The sequence below is a fragment of the Ambystoma mexicanum genome, chromosome 5q (assembly GCF_040938575.1).
Source record: "Ambystoma mexicanum isolate Mex_15411 chromosome 5q, UKY_AmexF1_1, whole genome shotgun sequence".
Taxonomy (NCBI): Eukaryota; Metazoa; Chordata; class Amphibia; order Caudata; family Ambystomatidae; genus Ambystoma; species Ambystoma mexicanum.
This window is the reverse complement of record NC_090933.1, coordinates 902,958,806-902,985,640: the sequence shown is the minus strand read 5'-3', so window position 1 is coordinate 902,985,640 and position 26,835 is coordinate 902,958,806.

The following is a 26,835-nucleotide window of genomic DNA, read 5'->3' as shown; positions in this document are numbered from 1 at the left end:
CTATTACACCTGGCTTCTCGCTTACTCTAATGCTAGAAATATTCCACTTGCTGATCCATTTAATTAATGTAGAATCTGTTTGGTTTGAAAAAAGCTTATTTGCAGCTCCTGACTCTTTCATTGTATGCTTTAAAATAAGCAATAACTTGCAGATTCTTGCTCAAATTTATTGAACTCCAGCAGGGCACAAATTAAATATTCTACCATAAATAGTTCCTTGTCAAATGCTGGCTGTAAAATGTCTCTGAAAACAATTTTACAAGCAAGGAATTTGAAAGGATTGCCACTGCTTTAATTAAGTGCTACAGTGACATCTGCAATTCTGCTCTCTGCTGGATCAAGCAGCAGGCATTGCAATGTCACAGCTGAAGCCTAATAACTGATTACAGAGCGGTTATGATGTAATTTTCCTATTGCAGGTAAGTTGTGCTGTCACAACTAGCCTGTAATAATACAATTATTTCCAGGCTTTTAAATCGATATTGCAGGATGCCATGTATTAGAAATAAATACCAGTGATCCCGATCGAAAAACAAAGCAATCCGCGTGCACCCACTGAAGGCACCCATAGTGGAGATGCCTGATAAATATGACAGTGATAGAATAATGTGGCCAGTACATTGACAAGTCCCGGAACATTCACCCCACCCACACATACCACCAAATTGGGCACTATCAAAACAACTGCTGACATCAAAAGTGACACAAGGCAGAGAAAACAACAGTTCAGGCGAGGGTGGAGGCTAGCAGAGGAGTTGATAACTACATGTTGGATACAGGCACACCACCCGGAATGACTATAAACCCTCATAAGCATGGACCTCCAGTCCACATAATACACATTCAGGCTGTGAAAAATCTAATCTCTACTATAGAGGATGAAATATTGGGGGTCATTCCAAGTTTGGTGGCATCCCACCAGTAATTCTGCTGGGATACCACCAAACGGTATTACCGTTTCTGCCACCTAATATCCCGGTATTACCGGGATATTACAAGCATCAGAAATACCGCTAATTCTCCATTCCATGGAATCCCATAGGACACCATGGGGGGAATTGCCGGTATCACTGGTGCCGGAAATACAGGCTGTTTATTGCTGGTGGCGGCCTGAGTTACCTCTAGCTCTTGGCTGGAGGTAAGTCATGTAACCTCCACCGGGCAAAATTATAGTTTGCCAGTCTGGAAAAGTGCTGGCAAATGTTATTACCAGCACTTTCCTTGTTCCTGGACCAGCAAACTTATAATGAGGCCCATTGTCCCTAAAGATTGGGGCACAGTGTGAAGGGTGGGCCCCTGAAAACAACAGGAGGGAAAGATAACATTCTATCAGTTACATTGCCGACTGAGTGGTCTTTATTTGTTGACACCACTCACAGAAGATTGCTGCAGGTGTCCAAGAGTTTACGGGGACAGCCCACACAAGCAGTATCCACTTTGCATTGTATGCATAAAGTAGATTTGGTGGAAGAGCGCCGCACTCTTTTCCCTGCATTGAGTTTTTGGATGGATGAATTCATGGATATATTTGCCGTAGGCCCATTTGATGGTGGGACAATAGACCCATTTGTGAGCATTAGAATACCCACATGTGAAACTATATCCTGTACAAAAGGATAGTTCCAGTCGACCCCCAAATAATGGGATGGCTAAGCTTATGTGCCACAAGCTTCTTGATCCCTCCCAAGTGCATAATAGCTTCTTCATCTCAGTATGGCGGGTCCAGAAGACGTCCATCATATCTGTAAACAAAACTACAGATTGTGTATTGATTATTATAACCTTAACAATGTTGGAGTGCTGATGGCTGGGGTGGTAATGACCTTCCCTGAGCTCGTAGCCAAGATCGCATATGCCATTACCATTTATTTGTGCATTGATGTGGCTAAACGACTTTGGAGTTTGCTCCTTGTCCCCGATAGGTGGTGCAATATCTTCATGCAATATTATTGGGTAGCACCCATTAGTATGAACAGGAGCAGCGTGCGGCCGACGTCTTCCAGGAAGGTCAGTCTCAGTTCTCCTTCTTGGGGTTAGAAATATCACCATAAAGGAAACACATTTAAAAGGCAAGTATAAAGGGAATTGGCAAGTTGACTCTGCCCACAGATGTGACTGACCTGCAGAGGCTTTTAAGGTTGCTGGGATTTTCTGAAAATGCAACCCTTTGTTTTGTGAATTGGCCACCCCTAGAATCTTCTGAGATATACATGTGATATTTGGGCCCCAAGTAAACAAGAGCTGTGACAACATTGAAATAGTTTTTAGGAGATCCCCCACCATTTCTACCCCCAATCCACACCTTCTATTCCATGTCTGCCCCATAGCTATTGGTAACCGATTGGTCAGCGTTATAGATACCATCATATTTCTGTTTCTTATGCATCGATAATGCTGATAGGGCAAAAGCTCAATTATTTCTGCTGAGAGGAAGTTTGGTGTGTGTATTCGGCTGTTCATAAGCAAGCACTTGTAACTGATTGCCAATCAGCAAATGATCAATAAGAAGCATCACTACCCTTTGACAGTGATATGGAGTGGTAAAATACACTTAGGCAATGTTAAAAGTGCGCCCAGGGCCTGGTGGGAGTCCACTTTGAGTTTTAGAGGAGGTCCCAGACATGGCCTGCACCCCTGCCCCTCATTTCGAGGTACCAGGAGAGTACTCACCAAGGTATGTGACGTATAAGGAACAAATGAACCAACAAAGAGCTGCACTGGGCCTCTGCCCAGTGTACATCAGAAGATCCATACCTGTTGAACCGCCCATAACCAGACAACCCTGGGTAGCACGGTACCCTATCAGACAGCCGTACCAACCGCTGATACGAAACAAAAAGTACCTACAGACGGTCCATGAAGAGACACAAGGGCCTGTACAGATTCGCGAAAATAAATGTAATGGACACAGAGAAGAGACGATGTTAAAACGTGAGGAAACGTTGCTACGAGACAAGATGGAAGCAACCGACCAGTTAAACCTGTGTAAATAGGCTTGGAGCGCAAGAAGCTAAAGAAAACGATACTGCTTGCAATGCTTAGTATAAGAATAGAGCGGCAAGCGCCAACTATATCTACCTCAATAAGGCACGCTATACAAGTGCGACTCCATTTTGTAAAGCAGAAATGTACCCAGGCTGCCAGAGGCCTAACAGGCCAAGTTTTATACACCCAGCCAGAGTCAAGAGAAGGACCGGAATCGAAACTCAACAACGAGCGGCTCATGCCTAGGAAATCGAGGTCATCCAGAGAAAGGGAGGAGAGCGTCAGCTAACAAGACTCAAACTTCAGAACATATCAGCCTTATCAGATAAGGGAGGCCCATGCAGGTGGTGAGGTCGAAACAGAATTAAATACACTAAAAGCTGGAAACCGAAGCAGATTTATGGTGAACTAACACGTGACCCGCCAGGCGCGAAGAGGTACCACCGCCTGATGTCATCCAGGACCAGAGGATGCCATAACTTTTCCTGATAAGAGGCTACAGTTTCGAGGCCATATCCATCCAACTAATTGACAGATAGCCCTAAGATACTGATTGATGGAAGGGAGGCAGGGTGAAACTTGGGACACCAGGCACTTGGGGGTCCATTCTGCAGGCTGCTAATTAAAATGGGGTTTTATGTCTAGGGGTGTAACCTGCCCAATCACAATGGACCAAGTTATCTAGGGTCCTATATATCGTAGAACCAATGAGACGTATTTGTAGTGACGTCTATCACAAGCGATGTAGAGGGAGGGGCGTAGATGCCCACCTGATAAGAATGATCCAATCCTCATGCTCTATTATCATATACAGATATAGAACCTATACTTAAGTTACCTTTCCTAACCAATTATATTGCATGTCGAGTTCTGTAGAATTAGACGTCAATGATGATGAATATTGCCTATAAGAATTGCTGTTCAACTGAAGTTCGAGGAAGCCGGGGCGAGACAGGTGATCGCAACAATGCTGATCCCTAACTGCTTCCCTGTTTGATGTACTTATCATTAAACGGACTTCCCTTTGCCAAACAGTCCTCATTATTGAGCCGTGTTGAAGTAAGTGAATCCTGCAACCCCATCCCTCACGTGGTGCAGCTACCTTGTCTTACAAGTACTAGAGGGTGAGCACTGACCTATGGGCCTGTCAGTGGATATCTTGTCCTCTTGTACGTGAGGATGGTTTCGGCCATTGATTATCGATTATGGATTATTGATTAATATAGTTATAAGACGCCTATAGATCGACAGCACGAGGTAACTCTGTGCCTTCGGCAATATCACAAGTCCTTTCGCCATTCCGGCTGAGTAGGCTGAGAAGCTCCCCATGGACAATGATAGTGTAAGTCCATAAACAAAAAATCTGCAGTGGGTCTGATGGAACCTGCCTTTCCAAGCATAGCCCTTCTCATTCCCACGGGCAACCAATCGGATGAAAAAAAAACATAAGAGGCTGAAGAGGAAGGGGCAGTGATTCCAAAGCTCCAGAGAGGAAAAGATGCGATTGGTAAGTGAAACAATAAACTCGTTACTTTGGCAAATATCTTGTAGGCATTACAGTAGAGAAGACTGTATATATATATAGGGGGTAATGACTCGAGCATAAGAGAAAAAAGAGTGGATACCGGGGGGACACCCGAGAGAAAAACAAGTGGTACCAGAGGGACACCTGAGATAAAAACAAAGGATTACCAGGGGGGCACCTGAGATAAAAATGTAAGGATTCGCCTTGTTCCTGCGCTTTAATACAGCGGTCAGAAGAAACGTGAACTCATAGCCCATATAATAAGGGACAATTAGACTACGGTGGCGTTTAAAGACGCATCAAAGGAGTTTGTTTAAACTCCATGGGCCTCATTACAACTCAGGCGGTAAGGGGTTTACGGCAGCGTTAACAGCGCCGACCCTTACCGCCTGATTACGAGGTCCCCTAGCGCCATGGTGCTTTTAACACCTGCTTTTAGCAGGTGTTAAAATCCATGGCGCTAAGGGACCATGGAGTTAATTACGCCACCGTAATTTACGGTGGCGTAATTAACGCCTTCCCCACTCCCATTATGCCCTATGGGGCAAAAATGGGAATGGGGAAGGGTAAATGGGGATTGGGGACTTACCGCCCCGCCTAGGTCGGAATGGGGCGGTAAGTCCGCCAACCACCATGGCGTAAATGTAGTTTACGCCATGGTGGTAAAGTCACGGCCCAGGCGGTAACTTACCGCCTGGGTCGTAATGAGGCCCCATGACGGGGTATTGAATAGAAGGCAGGTATATGTATGATCAGCTGGTGTCTGTCTAGTCTGTCAAGTGTCTGTCATATGTGTTCTGTTGTACGTCAAATGTAATAGAACTGTATCGTTGATTGTCCGAAATGAAATTTGGTTTTACGCGATTCTGTAACTGAGAGGGAATCGCCAATGAATTGATGGTTTTGAGTTAATTGATAGTGAAAAATGTTTTGGCAGGAAAAGATTGGATTGGAGCTTGTGTATCTGGTGTTCGCTCATACTAGTAGAAGGATAACAAACTGTATAAATATTGTTGGTAACGGAATTGAAAATGGAGTAGGTGACCCCACTTGCGCATCTGTGCATGCAACTACCTAAGCATGCTCCTAAACTAAAAAAGTATAGCACAGAGTGGGTTAAGGGTACTGCCCACAAGATGTTTATGCCTTGGCCACAGAATGGGTCCCTATCTAAAGCCGTCTTACAACAAATGACAACTTTTCTACATGCCACATATACAGGCAAGAAGCTATAGAAACGTCTTGCTGTTCTAGAATTGTGGAAGATGTTTGAAGAGACGAAGGTGGAAGAACCACCCACAGACTGGATACTAAATGTATGTACGGAGGGGGGTGAGATGCCTACCGTGCCACCAGCCCCGCCTGAGCCAGTCATTGAAGGGAGTAAAACAGAGGGGCTTTACCCGCTAAGAGAACTTAAGGCAGCCACGGGGTATAGCAACCCCGTGGCTACGACCAGTACAGACAGACTAAGCAAAGGATGGAAGAAGAGCAAAGGGTACGTGAGAAGAGAGCGAAGAGAAGAGAAGATGAGGAAATCAGAAGAGCAAAGGAATGTAGAAACGAAAGGATGCGGGAAGTGGAAAAGGCTAGAGAAGAAGCGAGGAAGCGCAAGCAAATAGATGAGGAAGTAGAAGGTAAGCGCAGACAGAGGGCCCGAGATCTAGAATATTTGGAGCGGGAAGTTAAAAAACCCAATCCTGTTGTAGAATGGGAAGACACAGAAGAATTCTTTCCTGCACACGACTCGGGTGCAAGGAATAAGTGGGACAAATATTGAAGATGACTTCGTCACCCGAAGTATCGGGGAGACGATCAATAAAATATATGATGAGATGGGGTTGGAGCAAATATACCAAGTGGGAAGGGAAGATGAACGCCTGGAGAGCACTCAGCTATATGACACTGAGGATGTCACCCGAAGTAGTGGGAGCAGGGGACTGTCCCTAGACAGGCTGGAGATTGGGCAGAACGAAGAAGATGCAAGGAGTTGTGTAAGCTGGGAGTATTCAGAATCTGACTGCAGTGGGGAAATGGAGGATATGGCATATGAGGAAGGGAGACTGTGCGAAAAACGGCTCCCAGGTTACCGAGGGGTGTGATGGTCAGACGCTAGCGAGTCCGCAATTTGGACACCGAAGTCTGCCGCGCAGTCCGGCCGACATAAAGGAACACTCCATGGTCAGAGGGGGGATCAGCACCTACCTATGCAGACAGATTAAGGGCATTGCCAGGAAGACGGCAAGGTGGGAATGCCACCCCAGTGGTAGACAGTGGAGCTATGGGGAAGGAAAAGGAAGACTGCACATTCCAATTCCCGTTGCTAGGAAAGGGGGGAGCAAGATCACAATATATTCCATGGCCACACATGGACCGAGAGAACCTTAAAAATAAGCTTCCAATGCTGACATCGGGAGCCTGAAAGTGGATACATGAGTTAGAGAAAATGACGGGGGTGTCACCTTATCTATAGGGGACATTAAGGGCCTCCTAATCGCCATACTTGGTGAAAGAGCAGACGGGCAGGCTACACTCGGGTAACTATAATTGACACCTCCCATGACGGAGTGCCATTTAATAAATGTAGCGCAGCGGTGTGGAAAGCACTGCAAACGCTATATCCAGACACTTCAGATATGGGAGCTATAATGACTCGGAAAATGAAAGAGTCAGAGGATCCGTTGATTTATATCCAGAATTTCCAAGACGCGTGGGTGCTCAAAACGCATGAGTCTTGGACAAAATCTATCCCTGTATTCTACCACATATTATGCTACGGGTTGCCTGAACTGGTGCAGAAGCAGCTCCAAAAAATTGGTAGGAGTAGAAGCAAAACCATGGGCTGAAATACAGTTGACAATTGCACACTACTGCAGATTGTTGCAAGAAAAGAACCAGAAGAAGGAGGCAACTCATAAAGGTGAGGAAGCAAAGCTGGTGCAAAAGAAACTCTAAAAGTATGCTCTCGAGGGAGCCATGCTGACAAGCACAGCTGAACTGAGCATGCAATCAGTAGCTAAACCATCCCAGAATAACCAAGGTAGCGTGGGATTTTACCCGAGGGGAAGGGGTTTTGGAGGAAGAGGATGGCAGAGTAATCAGGGTGGGTTTCAAGGGTACCAGGGGGGCTTTCAGAATAATCAAAGTGGCTTTCAGAACACACAGATGGGCAGTCCAGCTACGGCAGATGGACAGATGGCCCGACCACCGCCAGTGTGTTGGCTGTGTGGAATGACAGGACATGGGGCGTGCGTGTGCAGAAGCCAAGGCATGTGGCAAAATAGCCAAGGGATGGGGACAGGCATGGTGAATCAGCCTGCCGTCCCGCAGCAGGGCAGTGCACAAAATCACACAGCACAGCAGCAGGCGTCAGGCTTGCAGCAAGGTGCGCAGCAAGTGGTTCAACCCTCGAACATGGGGAACGTACTGCAGGGACAATCCCAGCAGGGGCCACCGCAAATGTCACAGGGCACTAGCTCCGGAGGGGGAGTCAACCCTGGGAATGGGGGAAATAGCAAGTATACAGTGGGCCGAACTTATATATGAAATAGGACAGCTCACGGGGGACTCTGATGTGTTCTATTCTATCAGTGACACCAGACCCTAATAGGGAACCTAGGGTGACTGTCGTCATAGGGGGTAAAGAATATTCCTTCTTAGTTGACACGGGTGTGACACACTCATGCATACGAGAAGGCACATTTTCCTTGTCTGGCGAGGCCATAGATACTCAGAGTTTCACGGGAGCTCACAGTAGAGTTCCCTTTACAGACGCGCTCCCTGTCTCTGTGGGAGAGCGCAAAATGAATGTATCCTTATTATATTCACGTCAGAAACCAGTAAACATCCTGGTTCGAGACTTAATGACTAATTTGAATATGACAATCTCATTTACCGAGAATGGTATAGTATGCTCCACTCCTGGAATGCATTATTCGAACGTGTTCGAAATGATCAGAGCATACTCAGGACGTATAGCCATGAGAGCTATATCATTAGAGCCAGAAGTCTTCGCATATCGCGTGCGGGTGTTCATGGCGGGATTGCCAGGCCTCACAGATAGAACTATGAGGACACCTGATGAGTTTCTATTCAGACCCAGAATAACTATGCACGAAGAGGAGGGACAAGTATTTCCCTTAATGATACCATCTGCCCCAGTACGAGGGAAGGTGGTATTTGTCGAAGGATATGACGACGAAGGCAGACAATGGTGTGCGATTGTTGCCATCGAAGAAGGGTATAGAGTGACTGACATATGAGATGACGATCTGTTCGAAGAACACCCTGACCTAGAAGAGGCAAGGGTGGAAGTGAGTCTCATATTTTGGGTCAAAATGATCAAACGGGAGGTGCCACAGAGAATGATGCTGGCACGGATACGTCCAGAATACTTGATATGAAGATGACATGGCCCAAGTGCCTGTCACAGTATGGACTACAGGGCCTTATGATGTAGGCCTCCTGAAGGGGGCAGGTGAAGTAAATATTAAACTGAAACCAGGAGCAATTTTACCAAGAGCACAATAATATCCCATGTCCAGAGAGGCAGATGAAGGGATCACGAAGACAATTTCCACCATGATGGAGCGGGGCATCCCAGTGACGTCACAGTCACCTTGCAATACAGTGATTTACCCTGTCAAGAAATCAAAGGGAGGGTCTTGGCGTTTAATCCAAGATTTAAGAGCATTAAACGATATAGTTGAAGCCGAGTTCCCTCTAGTTCCTAATCCATGCACAATTCTATGCAACATACCCACTGAGGCAAAACATTTCACGTTGATTGACTTGAAAAATGTGTTTTTCTCAATCCCTTTGCACCATGACTCACAAGACCTGATGTCATTTACTTTCAGGAAAATGCGTCTGAAAAGCACGAGGCTGCCACAGGGGTACTGTGAGTCTCCATCCATTTTCAACAGAGTCCTGCAGATGGACCTGAGCAATATTGCAGTAGACAGTGTTGTTTTGCAGTATGTGGATGACATTCTGATCTGCAGCGTCACTGAGGAACAATGCAGGCGCGACTCTGTCTAGCTATTGACTATCCTGGCTGAGAAAGGATATAAAGTTGACAAGGAAAAGCTACAATACTGTCAGCAAGAGGTGCTGTACATAGGCCAGCTAATCTCACACAAAGGGAAAAAGGTAACCCCAGAAAGGGCTGAAGCTATCATGAACACGGCTAAACCGCTCACAATAAAACAAATGCAAAGCTTCTTAGGCATGTGCAATTATGTCAGAGCATGGGTCTTCGACTACAGCTCATATACCAAGCCCTTGCTTCAGGCCCTAAAGAAGGCCCAGGTGACAAGGGAAAACATCGAATGGACTGAGGCATTGGAAAAGGGGTTTGCAGAACTAAAGGGGGCGATTTGTAAGGCCCCAGTTCTCGGGATTCCTAATTACGCAGAGGAATTCTACCTGTTCTCACACACTGATGGTAATTTTATGACGGCAGTACTCGTGCAGCGAACCTCACTGGGGTATAAGCCCCTAGCATATTACAGTGGGAGTCTGGACCCGGTCATGAAGGGCCACTTCCCATGCGAACAAAATCTAGCTGCTGCTGCGTTCGCCATTGAAAAGGCGTCATCCATTGTGATGGGGTGCTCCATGACATTGTGCGTTGAGCACTCGTTATTCGCCATATTAGAAAAACCAAAGGGCACGCTGACATCTCAGAGAGCATCCGCATATGAAGTGATTATCTCTAACCCATCGATCAAAATAGTGCAATGTAAAACTGTGAATCCGGCTACGTTCATAGATGAGCCGGTCCCAGAGGGAGAACCCGTACATGACTGTGCGAATTATGAGGAATTCTATGATGAAATCACCAGGGTAAAGGAAAATGCCCTCGCAGGTGGTGAGATCGTGTTTATTGATGGCTCATCAAGAATCGACCTAGAAAATGGACAAAGATACACAGACCGTGGCCGTGATAAAACACCTAGCGAATGGCGAGTTCTAGGTACTCGTCAGTGCACGAATACCATCTCACTATTCTGCACAAGCTGCAGAGCTATTGGCACTGATACTCGCCATTGAGAATCATGCAAACCAGGAAGTAATGGTGTACAGTGACTCTGCCTATGTGACATCTACCGTGCACGCAGGCTTTGCACGCTGGAAAAGGAGGGGCTACCCCCGAGCGGACAGTACGCCAGTGCAACATGCAGCCTTATTGGACAGGTTGATAAAAGCACTACAGCTCCCAGTGGGCATAGCGGTCATGAAATGCACGGCCCACACCAAAGGGACAGATTTCGTGTCACATGGAAATCATGAAGCGGACACGGAAGCCCAGCGCATGGCATCCAAGGATGAAACAATCACGGACGTGGCACGTACCCATGAGCGTATGATGGTAGCACGAGCCACACCAGAGGCCTATAGCAGCATGGGACAGACTCAGCTAATGGAAATACAAGGGGAGGCATCTCAGGAGGAGAAAAAATTGTAGAAGCGTCGAGGGTGTTCCTTAAACCCCTCTGACGGGTTGTGGAGGCAAGACAGCACTGGTAAACCAGTAAAACCTGTCGCTCTACTGAAGGTAGCATTGGAGCAGTTACACTACCCTATGCATATGACAAAAGAAAATCTCGCTGCAACGCTCGCAGCAGACTGATTTACACCGAATTTAGCAGAGCATGTTGCATTTTTCATGGTGAACTGCATTATCTGCCAACAGTTCACCGCTGGGCACACATTAAAAGTAGTGAGAGGAGTTATCCCCCGGCCAAATGGACCATTCCAGCACTTGCATATCGACTAAGTGGACATGATTCAAGTATGCAACGGGTACAGATATTTAATTGTTGTGGTGTGTCCATTCTCTAGATGGATAGAAGCATGTCCCTGCACACACCCAGACTCTACCTGTGCTGCAAAATTTCTGGTGAGGGAGGTGTTCCCTAGATGGGGGGTGTGCGAGTTAATGAGGGTTCACTTTGTTAAGGCAGTTTTCGAACAGATCAGCTTGTTGCTTGGTATAAAGCACAAGTTTTCGTCGGCATATCATCCGGAGGGGAATGGCATATGTGAACGGCTCAACGGCTCGTTAAAGGAGAGGATAGCCAAGCTGAAACTGACATTAAAAAAGGGATGGTTGCACTGTCTACCACTGGCATTGTATGCACTTCGGAACCAACCAGGCTCCGACCATCATCTCATGCCGCACGAGATAGTCACAGGCAGAAGGATGAGAACCCCTCTTACCCCCCGGAGATAGAGCTAGATGTGATGCCCAGCCAACAAGTGAGGTCTTGGGGACAGAGATGCAGGAGTACTTGAATCGTATGACATCCAACGTCTCTGTCATTTCAGACCAGCTGCAGTGATGGCGAAAAGGGTGCAGTACAGTACAAAATACAACAGGAAGGGCTGAAACCGACTCTGTGCAAGGTCTATGTGCGCCACCCGTCTTCCTTGGTGACGCTGTTCTCATATGGAACTTTACAAGGAAGAAGTGGGATGAGCCACAATTCAATGGCCCTTTCATCGTAGAGGACTGCACTCCTTCAGCCGTCAAAGTCCAGGGCAGAAGGGCATGGCTCTTCCTGAATGACATTAAACCTTTTGTAGGAGAAAGCCCTCCAGCTGCATCTAGCTGAGAAGAAACCGCAGACAAAGGGGAAGAACCTTAGCACATGCAGACAAGATCTATGGCGAGGAAGAAGGATGCATGAGCAGCAAAACAATGACAAAGAACTCCGTTTTAATATGTGAATTTTTAAGAACATTTCCCCAAACCAGAGAAAGGTGATAAAGAACAATAATACGGACACTCTGTGCACCACAGTTGCAGGATAAAAGAAAGAACTGCATACACAAAGCCACACCAACGCTGACAAAACAAACTTTTGAAATAAATTCATGCTCAAGTAGTACAAAGAACCAAGAACTCTAATAGACTGTAAATAAGCTGCATTGCGGAGAACGTAACATAATATCCTGAAGCAACTAGTATCAAGACTTTGCTCACAGACCTAATGGTATCCCCCAGCAGAAGCCTCAAGTGGGATGTGTTGACCTATTTTCAACTGGTGATAATATCATACCCGACACTCATAGGGAGAGAAAGCAGTGTCACAGACTTTATTGAAGATCATGCGAACAAGAAGGTAATTTGGCAACTGCTGACTGTCATCACGGAAGCCTTCACCGAGCTACCCGAGCACAGCGAAGAGGACACAAATGCTCCCACCGCCAGTAGATATTGATGAACTCACTTTTAATTTGTTCTTTCAAATAATCGAGAAATGCCCAGGACTTGTCGGGAAAACAACTGACACACGCACTTTCATCAGAGACCCAAGAAACCTAGCTCAGTTGAACCAGCTGTGGACTAAACTAAATCACCTTGTGGTAGTCTACGCAACAGGAAGGTGCAGAGACTGTGCAAATCAAAAGAAAAGGTAATGACCAGGACCCAGCCAAACAGGACAAATGTCCCTGTCACTCGAAGACACCCGGCTGGCGCACAACGCCCTGCTTAGACTAGTCACAGACTATCCAGAAATGGTGGGGAGGCCTGCAGATGTTGACGTGATCACCTTCCTTAGAGATCCGGCCAACTCCCCACACGTGGGTACACTCCTCCACAGCATAATGCTCCAGTTGGAGCTATCTAACTTCCAGCGAGAATACCTTAGGAGGTTCCAGTGAGACTTTCTGCCGTGGGACAGATCACGGAGACAGAGAGACAGTGCTTTATCTTCTGCCGTGGGACAGATCGCGGAGACAGAGAGACAGTGCTTTATCTTCCGCAGTGGGACAGATCGTGGAGACAGAGAGACAGTGCTTTATCTTTCGCCGTGGAACAAACCGAGGACAGAGACACAGTTGTTCAATTTTCCGCCACAGGACAGATCGAGGAGAGCAAAGACAAGAAAATTTGCTATGAGACAAGATGGAAGCAACCGACAAGTTAAATGTGTGTAAATAGGCTTGGAACGCAAGAACCTAAAGAAAACGATACTGCTTGCAATGCTAAGTAGAAGAATGGAGCGGCAAGCGCCAACTATATATACCTCAATAAGGCACGCTATACAAGTGCGACTCCATTTTGTAAAGCAGAAATGTACCCAGGCTGCCAGAGGCCTAACAGGCCAAGTTTCATAAACCCAGCCAGAGTCAAGAGAAGGAGCGGAATCGAAACTCAACAAAGAGCGGCTCATGCCTAGGAAATCGAGGTCATCCAGAGGAAGGGAGGAGAGCGTCAGCTAACAAGACTCAAACTTCAGAGCATACCAGCCTGCCCCGTGAAGGTCAAGATAAGGGAGGCCCATTCAGGTGGCGAGGCCGAAACAGAATTAAATACACTAAAAGCTGGAAACTGAAGCAGATTTATGGTGAACTAACACGTGACCAGCCAGACGCGAAGAGGTACCACCGCCTGATATCATCCAGGACCCGAGGATGCCATAACTTTTCCTGATAAGAGGCTACAGTTTCGAGGCCATACCCAGCCAACTAATTGACACATAGCCCTAAGATACTGATTGATGGAAGGGAGGCCGGGTGAAACTCGGGACACCAGGCACCTGGGTGTCCATTCTGCATGCTGCTAATTAAAATGGGGATTTATGTCTAGGGGTGTAACCTGCCCAATCACAATAACCAAGTTATCTAGGGTCCTATATATCGTAGAATCAATGTAGATGTCGTACTTTTAGTGATGTCTATCATGTGTGATGTAGAGGGAGGGGCGTAGACTCCCACCCGATAAGAATTATCCAATCCTCATGCTCTATTATCATGTACAGATATAGCACCTATATGTTATGTTATGTTATGCTATTTTGCATTTATATAGCGCCTTATATACCATTGGTATGGTCTGAAGGCGCTGGTAGGTTGAACGCCCTTAAGTTAAGTTTCCTAAACAATTATATTGCATGTCGAGTTTTGTAGAATTAGACGTCAATGATGACGAATATTGCCTATAAGTATTGCTGTTCAACTGAAGTTCAAGGAAGGAGCGAGACAGGTGATCGCAACAATGCTGATTCCTAACTGCTTCCCTGTTTGATGTACTTGTCATTAAACGGACTTCCCTATTGAGTCGTGTTGGAGTAAGTGAATCCTGCACCCCCATCCCTCACGTGGTGCAGCTATCTTGTTTTACAAGTACTAGAGGGTGAGCACTGACCTATGGGCCCGTCAGTGGATATCTTGTCCTCTTGTACACAGTTACATGGACATTCACTGTGAGTACATGACACTGAGAGAGCCCGATGTTCAGGGTTTGCAGGATCGTGGGATTTCTCATCTGTGTGAAATTGAACCCACAGAGACTTTGAATTCTGTTTTTAGAGGATGCCGCAGGATACCGTCACCGCAGGCGCACCACTGTATCATACAGATGCACACGCTAGTATTTCCAATAACAAGTACACTGATGGTCCTGGCGTGTATATGGGATTCCCATTTAGAGCAAATGATGCAGAACTGGTCACAGACTAATTTGGTGCATTCACATTGGACAGGTGGGCGCAATGTGCAGAATTATTAGCGTTGGTTTTGGCAATGAGGCCAGGTTGCTGCTACTCAGGTGCCTCGTGTTCCTGTGATTTTGATAGTTACTGATTTCAATGATTATTTCTGGGGCTCCATACCTTACTTACAGTGGTGACAAAAGGATGATCTTCATGGTTCAGGAGGAGGACTAGTTACACATGTGATGACCTATCACCCACTGTACCGTTGATGGCATTTTTAAAGTCAAGGCGCCTAGCCGTTGAGGGCTGCTGACTAGGGGAACTGAGATTGCAGACACATTGGTAGCCAGAGCTGCGCAGGCAGGGTTTGTGTCGGACATGGAGAGACAGGAAGCAATTGCCTGCGTGGCTGCCACTTTGAGGAGAACATCAGGCACGAACAGGCATTATACAGGAGAAGCCCATCCGAGTAATTTGCAAGCCCTGCAAGACTGTGTTGCCACCTTAGCAGAGTAGTAGGGGAAGAATAGGCCAGAGATAAGAGAACATGGAGAGTCAAACATTGCTTTCAGGTGGGAGGCATGTTGCAGTGTTCAAGGTCAGTTCTACCACAGATGGGGGCATCTCCCATTTCTTACATTGCTGATAATACGGTCCATATACTGTGTTGACAAAGTGTCACCAGAAGTGTACAGGCTCTACATTCCCGCGCTAGAGGACTGAAAGTGAGTGCGCATGGCTCAACCCAAACGGGTCTGTCAGAGAAATGGTGAGGCAAAACCACCTGCAACTCCATAGATGGATCAGACATTGATGAGCAGAAAAATAAGATGAAAAGTAGAGGGCTCCATGTTCTGTCCTTTGACACCCTGTCCAGGGGGGAGGGCAGTGCTTAATTTGTAAAAGACAATAAGTGCCAGGGCCCACATATTTACTAGCACGCCTGTGACACTGCATGCAGGCAGGCAGTTCCTCACCAATGCTGCCACTGCCCACAGCTGCTCCCCACAGTTTTGACGTACTTGGGGTTACACTACAGCTTGCTCCTGCTCATTGGGGTTGATGGATGCACTGACTAGCACCAGTTCATATGAACCTGAGTCTGAGCCAATAAGTGCCGGGCTCAAAAATAAGTTCCAGGCTGAGCCCTGGCAAACACCCCCACACATTGAGTACTGGGAGAAGGTAAGCAGCATCATGCATATCAGTGAACATTGGAAAAGGGAAAAAAGGAAAAACAGAAAATCAGTGGGAAGTGTCCAAGATTATAAATCCAACTTCGTGAGACTTTCAAATGCTGTTGAATTCTGTTGTCATGTTCTAACTTGCGTCCGTGGTTTTTAATGTGCATGGACATAGTCAGATTGCACGAAAAGGGAACTAACAAACAGTGCAATACATAGCATAGGTATCATATTTTCTTTTAATGTTAGTCTAAGTCGGTCATTGGCTGGCAACCATGAGTATAGGTAAGATGCTAAGGATGACTTAATTAAACACAAGCCCAGGTAAGAGGCTAGTGTGAGACATGGCGACCACAAGCCTACGTGGCGGCTAATTTGTAGCTGTTCGGACATCGTACCAAAAAACCAAGTCTGCGTAGGAGGCTTATATGATGTGGCTTGTATGAGAACAGGCAAAAGAAGGTGATGCAGATATATTTAAAGAATAATGACAGTTCCTATTGGGCAATAGTGATAATGTGCCATTTCTATATGAAAGATGTATTCAATCTTTTCTGAAGTGTCAGGTCCAGCTATGAGATGAGGCGTGCAAACAACAAGAAGACTCAAGGCCACACATGCAATGGGAAAGAGAAGCACCAGGAAGGTCCAGGTGGGACTGTGTGTCGGAAGAAGATGAACGTGCTGCGGAGAAAGAAAGGCGAAACCGTTTTCAAAGGAAATGGGACAGAAAAATAGGACAACACCAACACAGGATCCCAAAGCCGAGTGTTGGAGACACCTAGAATCAGGAAGGGATCATCCAAGCACCTCCTGCAATAGCCAACCGCGATGACAGTTATGAGAAAAGAGAAGGGAATTATTTGTATCAATAGCTTGGCTTCTAATGTTTTTTTTTTTGGCGTAACAAGTATGATCACAGCAGAATCTAAAATGGTGGGGATGCACAGGGCATATGCGATAGGTTTGGATATTCAGAGGTGTCACTTCTCAGTGGTAGTGTTCTCCTTCCAGCACCATATTGCCAGCGAGCCCGATTGACGAGTCCTGTCGGGAGCGAGCCATTAACTTTACAGCCTAACTCTAATAATGCCCACAGCCATTGAACTTCCTGCCATGATCCATTCAATGGGAAAGGTTGCAAGAGTAGACAAATGCCTTAGCAGAGTAGGGCAAGATACTTAGGGCAGACATGATGCTTATGAAGGATGATTTTTTTAAGTGTTGAATTTAGGAGTTGATTCAATCATGGGGTGATGAAATGGGTCCCCTTAAGTAGGCCATAGGAGACAGAAGTACCATAATCTACATTGCAAGAACAGCTCCCTGAAAATGTTAGTAAATTACCCTGCTTGGTATATATGCCATATGAATTTGGGCCTCATCTCGAGTTGGGCGGTAGGCCTTTTTAAATGCTGAGGCAAAGCTATTACTGCTGCATTTAATTCTCTGCCAATCTCGAGTTACCGCTGGGATACTGCAAACCTCGTGATGAAGCTGTCTCAAGGAAGTTGTGAATGGGAAATGATCAATTGAACTCACCAGTTGAATGCCAGGCTCCTACACAATGTGATCCCGCTCCCTGATTAATTTTCAGACGGTACATGTTGTTCCAACTCTACATGTTCCATTCACCATCATTCTATCTTGGATCACTTCAGTCAAACATTGCAAGAAGTAGGGAAAATTAATTGGATGTAAGGGTAAAAGACAAGTCAAGGACAGATACGTGAGGCAAGCTTGAGATGCTATGTGCAATGCTATAAATATTGGTGCATTGCTTTCCGTTCCACTGATGTGGCAGAGCTCTGCAACACTAATAATAGTTTGTCACCTGATATAAAGGGTGGCATCGATAAGCACTTAGATGCTAACCACCTCCGTGATGGTTCTCTGTGATTTCATCAAGGAGAAATCATCGAATTCGAATCCATTGAATTATTTTTTCTTTTATTCCGTTTGGCCGCAAATATATGCGGGGGAGACCCTCCCGCATCTTCCCCACACTTCCCCCTGCTTCCTCCCACCTTAATTATTACCCTTACCCACTCCCCCACATATATTTGCAAGCAAATTTGCAAAAAAAATAAAGACTCACGCATTCGAATTCGACGAATTCTTTTGCAACAAAACCTACCTATCTCATGCTAGATCAGGGTGAGCTTGTGGTGAAAGTATTCAAAGAACTGTGGAGTCAGTATTAACTTTAACCCCTTTTTGCCTACACCCGATTCAGTTTTTATTAAGTTTGATGTATACAGTAGTGCCACAGACGAGTACGTTGACACCTGGCACTACCTAATGCAGGGAAATCAGCATGCCAAAGTCCTGTTGCAGTGCACCTTATACCTGGAACGGCTATCAAGTCTGTAGCACCAATTAGAATCAAAGAAGGCAATAATTGGTCTGAGGCAGTATGGGGGCTTATGCCACTTGGTACAGAGATGTATCAGAGAGACAGAATGCATCAAACATTAGGGTATTGAAGGATTCAGATTATTAACTAAGTGACCAAAGTAAAAAATAAAGGACAGTTTGAGGGAGAAAATGGACATGCACTAGAAGGGTGCAGAAGTAGAAACGGTAAACAAAGGTGTATTGTTGGCATAGACTTTTATTTTACAGAAACAAAAAAAAGGAAGAAATTCCCATCTTACCCTATAACTAAGAGGGGTTTCCCTGCCTCACAAAGAGTACACTGTCCTGTGTCCCAAACCTATTTCTGTCCCTGACACTTCAAAGAAAACTACAAAAGAGTTGATATCCTTGTTCCAGAAGAATGGCTTCCTCCTTCCGGACGATATCTTCAATGATGGGGGAATGTCTCCCTTCCCCACGTCTTCAACAGACTTTGTGCAATAGTTCTGCAAAACGATTGGGAAATGTCTCCCTTCCCCAGGCCTTCATTTCAGGTTTTTCTTTGTCAGTCTCAATTAAAGTCTCTATTTGTATTGTGTTCTGCCAAAAGTTGTATCTTTCTTGACTTTTGCCAAGGATATAATTCCCCTCCCCTTCTCAGGATAAACACTGTAAGATCGAGAGATTCCAATTGTCAAGACTTTAATCAGCAGCATTGAAACGAGTCTCGAAGACTTACCTGTTGAGTATTCAGCTCTGAGTAGTCAGAAAAGCCTGTCTTTCGCTGCATGTTCCCGACCTGAAACGAAGCAGAGAAGAAACATTATAGAAGGACACCAACAAAACCCACACAGAGCACTCGCATGTGCACAGAAGCAGCAGCAACCTGAACACAAGGATTACCAAAAGCAACTGAAGCGCGATTTCTCACACACAGCAGCAAATCAAAGACACTCAGTGAAGAGTGCAAGAAATCCAGAGACTAGTCAGAACATTTGTTCACACTCTGTGCTCCAGATCATCAAGAGGAAACAAAGCAAGGCAAGACTCACTAGCCCAATTCATGGTGAAGTGACCTCGCTCGTCACAGCTGGACTGGAGCAGAACTAGTGAAGCAACTGGTTGAAAGTCTGCCTATTATCTGCATTAAATGCTGACTCCAATCGGAGGTACGTTAAAAAAACGTATCCCAAAATATCAAATTGCAAAATCAAAGAACCCACTTGCCCGTATTTTGTAATTTGATCTTTTGGGGTTTTGCCCGTTTGTTCCCCGTACTGCCTTTAATGAATGTGGTGGACACCCCCGCAGTCCATAATACTGAACTGGGGGGCGGGGGACACTCCTGCTCCCCTATTCGGTATCATGATATGATATGATAGTTCATTTATATAGTGCCTATACACAATGTGTTTCAAAGCGCTTGAGCAAAAGATCTAATCTACTATGCCGAATGCACACTAAACGTGCATTCGGCATTTTAGATTCAATCTTTTTGTTGATTACCATTCCAATCCCTATAGGGTGGTCCTTGGGTTTGGGTGGGGCAGCCAAGAAACTGTAGTAATACCCCTTTGTCAGTTTTTATTGCTAGTCGGCTCTTGGATATTTGAGAGCTAGCATGTTTGTGGTGGTTCTGCATAGGGCTCTTCATTGTCCTGCTCTTCTTCGTGTCAGTACTTGTGGAGCTATTGACTCCCATGCTTTTCTCACTCTTCCTCATCACAGTATTGTCATCTGATAGACAGGACTACTCTGCATGAAATAACTAGCAGAAGAATGATCTAGAGGATGTAAAGAAGATAGGGGTGCTTGGATCCTATCACCTTTGTACAGGGGTTATGGTGGAAGGGTATGCAGTACACTGCATTTTCCCTTGATAGTCTTCCCTTCTCCTGCAGAGTGGGGCCTCCCCCATGGGATCCGAGTACCACCCCCAGGGGGCACTATCGGGCTTCAGCCTCACCTCCCGGGTCCTAAGGGAAGGATTACAATAACAAAGTCAAGTAAAGATGATCAACCTGACTAACGTGGTAACCATATCAGATGTACAGACATGACCTTGGTGCTGCAGGAGATGCCTGATGACTTGAAAAGGTGGCACTTGTGAGACGGTGCCCCAAGTGACTGTGGAATAGACTTACTCTTAGGATGTCTTCCTTCATCTTCAAGTATGAAGTGCAAAAGTTGTTTATCCATGCCTTACACTACCTGAATGGTTGTCAGACCGGGATTATGCAGCTACTGAACAATGATCAACTGCTGTCCCCATTCATCATACACCAATTCCTGTTGACCCCCCCCTCCGCTGTCCCCAATTAGATGAACTGGCGCAACCGATCTCACCTGTTTAACTTGTTTGATGTCTCCACAGTCCATTTGTTATGGCATCGTCATTGAGATAGACAGGTCTGGGTATAGACACACAATATCAAGCTACGCATTGCACCAGCATTGTGTACCTGAGAGTTTGCACAAGGTCTTCTTCTTTTTGGTGTCCATAATGTCTGATTTGCCGAGATGTTGAGTGGTGTAACAAGTCAGGCCCGATCCATCCCCTGGAGTGGGCATCAGTGACAAACGGGGACCCACTCCCTACACCACGGGACGACACCCAAGTATTAGCATGGCTAAGGCACAGTGTGAGTTCTGACTGGGAAGTCTTGGTAGTAAATTCAGAAAGTCCAAAAGAACAGCAGGCAAGATGACAGGCGGTGACCAGAAGAACAGCATGAGAGCTAATAGGTGAGCGACTGGCAAGGCAACAGGCAGAATCAAAGAGACCTAGGCGCTGGGGACCATGGTGACACAAGGGGGAAAACTAGGGCATCCATGCATGAGGGCAGGCAGGATCAGGAAGTAAGGGCCAGCTGGAACAAGGATGATAAAGAAACGGACCAGGCAGAAAAAGGAGCCAGGTGCAAGAGAACAGAGCAACAGAGCAGGAGCTAAGGAACTGAACAGCATTAAGAAATAACGGCTAATATCGGGCCCGTTATTAGCTCCCTGGTCCCTTAGCGGCTGACGCTAAGGGCACCTGGTAAAACCATGCGCCTTAGCGGGACCCGCTAGGGGACCTCATAATGCGGTGGTAAGGGGTTAACGACAACGGCACCCTTACTGTTGCCGTTAACCCCTTACCGCCGGCCTCGTAATGAGGCCCAATGTGCGGGATAGGCAGACTGCAACCCTGTTTACTGTACAACCCTCTTGTACTGCTCTGCCCCCTTCCAAATTGCTGTGCATTCGGTCTTGAACCCCTCAATTACCCTGTCTGTTGAGCCCCTCAACTTGCTCCTGCTCCCTGCTACTCCTGGCACCACCAACCGGCCCCTGCTGCCTTCAACATTCTCAGCTTGCCCCGGAGGGGCCTCCTCCACATCACCAATGGTCGCCACAGAAACGCTAGTGCATCTGCAAATTCTCTGCTCCTGGGTCAAGATCCTATGGCCTCTCTCTGCTTGTGAAATTTGCAGCTTTCTTTGGGTAACTACCAGGACCTTGTCATGGGGAAGACACAGCAAATGCTGTAATGATGACCTGAAAGCCCTGATGAAAGGTGTTCCAAAGAAGGTGACATGCCTCATAGGCCAGGACCATCAGAAGACCCCACCCCGCCAGTGGAACGCCATTCTCCAGAAAGTTAGGGCAATAGCAACCATCCCACACAGGCTGGCCCAGATCTGGAAGTGCTTTCAGGGCCTAAAGAGGGTTTCTGTAAGCCACCGCAGGGAGTACCTAGCCACTGGAGGTGTCTCACCACTGCCACTTCTGGGAGACACTTTCTGACTGCAATTGAGATCTGCAGCCTTGAGGGAATTACAGGAGTTGAGACTGGGGTTGAAGGTGAGTACACAACATGACCAAAGCTAAGATTTGATTTGCTAAGTTTATGAGTGAACATAAATATACACTAGTGCATACGTCAGCAACTCACCACATATACTCCAACAGCTCTGGGCATGTGAGATCACCAATGTATGCTGCCCTAAGACATTCCCTCCTGTCATTCCACAAATTTCTGCAGACACAAATGTCACTTGCCCAATGCATATGGCCAGATGATGAATACACACCTGTAAACAAGCCATTGGGCACACCGTACCACACTCCTATGACTGAACAAATTGCCTGAAGCATTAGGGGAATTTTCAATTTCTGTGGACCAGTATAATGCTATCAAAGGGAACGCCTCTTTGTGCAACAGATAGCAGTGGCCCAGACCCCTTTACAGTTTCTCTAGGGACCTGGAGTGACCACCTAGCCATTCTTGACTAGGATGCTTGAAGCTGCATATGTCTCCACCAACCTAGTATAGTGTCTACAATGACCTTATAAAAGTTGGGTGAGCAGCTGCACACAAGAAGCCATATGTCTTTGATAGGCTTGTCATGTGATGAGTACTTGGGCCATGTGCCACACCTATTCACAATTCTGCGTGCATGAACTGTGGGACAGGAATACAGATGTGCAGCATCAGGATATCTGCATATAACCATGTTGTGTCTTCAACAAGCACCCATCTCCAGTGATGTCCCCTTAACATGAATGCAGAGAGACCCTAAGCAACTAGCGCCTCATGCTCCAACTCTCTGAAGATTAGACATTTCTCCAAGCAGAGGGTGGGGGAAGATCTCTTTCTTTGGCAGGATCCTCCCTCTGGAACGGCCTTCCTGCCCCTCTCAGACTTGAGCTGGATCTCCTCAAGTTCGAGAAACTTCTCAAGACTTTCCTTTTCTCCACCTCCTTCCCTCTCCCCCTCCCTTACTAAATGTCCCCCTGCCGCTGCAACTGGTGCCTGGTCCCTTATGAGCCCTTCAGGGGCCAGGTCCTCCTCGTCCAGTCTACCCCAATACCCCTTACCAGTACTTGCCCTCTGGCACCCTTCTCTCACTAGTCTGAAACGGGTCCACCCCATCCCTGCACTAGCTGACTGACCCTTACCCCTGTCTCCCCCTGGCACTTGCCCTCCTGGACCCCCCCCAGCACTTGCCCAGCCTCTGGGGCCCCTGCCCCTCATCCTAGCCCTTCCTCCCTGCCCCCTCCTAACTGCACTTATTGTCACTGCACTTGCACGATCCGAATGCCACAAGGCCTAGTAGGACCGTTTAACTATCATTGTTTTTTCTCCTCTGCCCCCCACCCCCCTGCCCCCTTGTCTTGTGGTGCCTGGAAACACATGTGTATAGGCTTGATATAGATGTCCAATAATTAAATGAATACGCACCCTGTCAACACTATGCCTCAGCAACTGTCCACTCTAGTTGATGCCACAGCACTTTGGGGGAGTAATGATAGAGGGGGAGGGAAAGGTTGAGCATCAGTTGTCTGCTACCATGCTGCGGAGCCACCTGGGAGGGAAAGCGGTGACAACATAACTGTCATTTGCAGTCACTACAGTCTTTTGGGAGATGCCATGCTACGATTTACAGAAAAACTCCAAGTACAGAGCAAGAAGGAGTTGGCAGCTGGCATGCATTGCGCACAATGTCTCCCATCCTACCTCTGCTTGGCAACATGCAGTTCAATAATCGTGCATCTGCATATGTCCACATGCATAGAAGTGACAGTCTATGACATAGATAGATATGATGGCATTTTCGCACACAAGCTCTCGAGCATGGAGTGCCTTGAGAGGGGAGTTGGGGCGCAGGCTGGAGGGCTGTCTGGGAGGGGGGACTGCAGGACCAGATGATTCAGAGACACACTGGGACGAATAATAAGCTGAGACAGCAAAATAAAAGTGTCCCACAATTACCAATCACAGTTGGTGATTTAGCATGAGGAACTATTCAAGTCTTATCCAGTGGTCTGATATTATTTTTCAAAACTACCAGCGGCAAAGTGCACCCAATAATTAAAGTGAACTGCCGTGACCAGGAAAAGTGTCCCAAAGTGTCCAGTCATGACATTCCCTTTGGGATTGCCATCTAACCTTATGGGCCAGTCCAAACTGTTGGAATAGTTGGCAATTCAAGGTCCACTTGCATAGGGGCGAACATGACTGGTCAAAGGAGTCAGAGAAACCTTTCCCTAATGTCACTGAGGAACAGAAGGGACACTATTGCCTGATGGGGGATAGCTCAGGGGCAAGGTGTTTGTCTTGGAAGCAAAACAACGCAGCGCAACACAGGTTTGAATACCAATCTCGTGCTCAGAAACCGATCTCTGGTATTAAGTGCGTTATAATAGAACAATTATAAGAACGTTTAAGGCTGCCTGCAACGAGGCACCCTTTTCCTGAACACTAAGCTGTCCATATTTGAGCCAGTGAATCTGTAGTCTACCGAGCATACATGTTCCTATCAGAGATTATTTGTAATACACCCAGGAGCAACATTTTGGGGGGCTGGGCGGCAGTTTTGAAAGCTGTTAGTGAGTGGGGCCAATAAACCCATTGCACTTTTGTCTGCCACCTTTTGTCTGAGCCCAGAAGGCTCAAGACCTATTTCACCTTTGGCCCATGATTCGATGCATCGTTCCCCCCAATTCTGGGGGTATTTAGTTTCACACTGATGCTATTGTAATTTAATTGTAATTGTCGAACCTGTGAGACTGCGCATCATCTTGCTGTCAAGACGAGCGTGTTGCCCCTGAGCTATCCCCTCAAGACATTACTCATTAGAATTCTGTGGCATCTGAATGCTGAGCCCAGGAGTTAAGCCTTTAGCTTCAGGGTTTAGTGATATTGCCTGGGCAGGCTTTTGTCCTCGGCCACTGTATGTTTGCTGCTGCTGCAGTCACGTTAATGGTTGTTTAAATGTGAATAAATACATAGAGGTGAGGAATTCGACAGACTCTTGCTGTAAGAACCATGGGCTGGACATCACATTGATGCCTTCTACCTCAAAGGGGAGCGCTTAAACACTCCCAAGCCCGAGGCTGGCAGCACCCTTAAATAGAACCCCAGAACTTTAAAATCCTGATGCACAACCTCTGGCACCTACTGTTCCGCAGCAGAATAAGAAAAGGACTTGGAGCAAGCATTGAGCTACTGTTGAGCCTCCATCAAGCCAGCACCTCTGCATTCAGCGATCCACTGACTGATGCCTTGGGCTGCTTCACCTCATTGTACCGACCAATCAGGCTGAGTTGCGACAACTGCTTAGGAGAGACCACTTCTTTTGTTGTGCTCTTTGAGCTGCCTCAGTAACTCTGACAGACCCTGCTATGCCTTCAGCTTTCCTTGAATCAAGTCATAGAGACCCTTTTGAGCCGGAGATGACCTACTTGATCCTGTGGGACTAAGGCAGTGAACTGGTGAGTTGCATGTCCTTTCAGAGACATTCTAGGTACCCTGACGCCTATGCTACATTTAGAGCAGCCATTTTGTGTTTTTTTTCCTTTTTAACTCACCGTGCAGTATAATTCTTAGAGTGGTGTCATAAATACACGCACACCGCAACCCCCACCCCCTCTGGATCTCTCCCTCCCACACACGACACGTGTACTTATCTGCTTATTGTGATTTGGTTTTCAAAGTAAATGTTTCACAATCTATTTTTACAAACATTTATTCAGAAACAAATGCTGACAATTAATTAAGATAGATGTCAATCATCAATCAATACAGCCCTCTTTCATACTTTAAGTGAACAGTCAAGATATATATGTATATATATGTCACATTGTTTGCGTAAAGTGGACACTCGGCTTATTTTTATGTGTACCATGGTACTGTTGTCTGCAACCTTCTATTGATGACTCACAGCTCTGGCGAGTAAAGCATGTATGCTACCATTGCAGACTAAGGAGGTGTGCTACTGACTTTTACCCATTTTACATGTATGAATGAATAATGACAAGCCGAGTTGTGGTGCAAGTCTTGGTGTAGCAGACGAAGCCTTTGCTTCCCTCTGTACTTCTTACACCACACTAGGATTTCTTCATACTTAGATGTTAGGGTTATGACTGTTCTAATTCAAAGATACATGTTTTGGAATAGGGTGATGTCTTCCATATGAATCATAAAGACAATAACACAAATCAATTCTTCTTTATTAGGAACATTGAATGGAAGCTTCTAGATGTTTGTTATGGCGCGCCTTGACCGCGTGTGCACCTCGCTGTTATGCTGACAGTTCTTTCGCTTCCTTGTTTCGATTTTTTTTCCCATAAATTAGTGTGGCTACGACTGGTCTGCGAGCGGCAATTCTCGGCGGGCCATTGCTCATGTCTTGTTTCAAGGAAGGCGATATGGCGAATCATTTAAATGCAACACATCGCCCTAGTTATACTGACAAAAAGGCAAGGGCAGCATTTTTGTGGGACACCTTTAAACTTCCTTTCTAGTGATGTAAATATGCTGCTCCTTTCTGCCGCGTAAGAGTTTCAT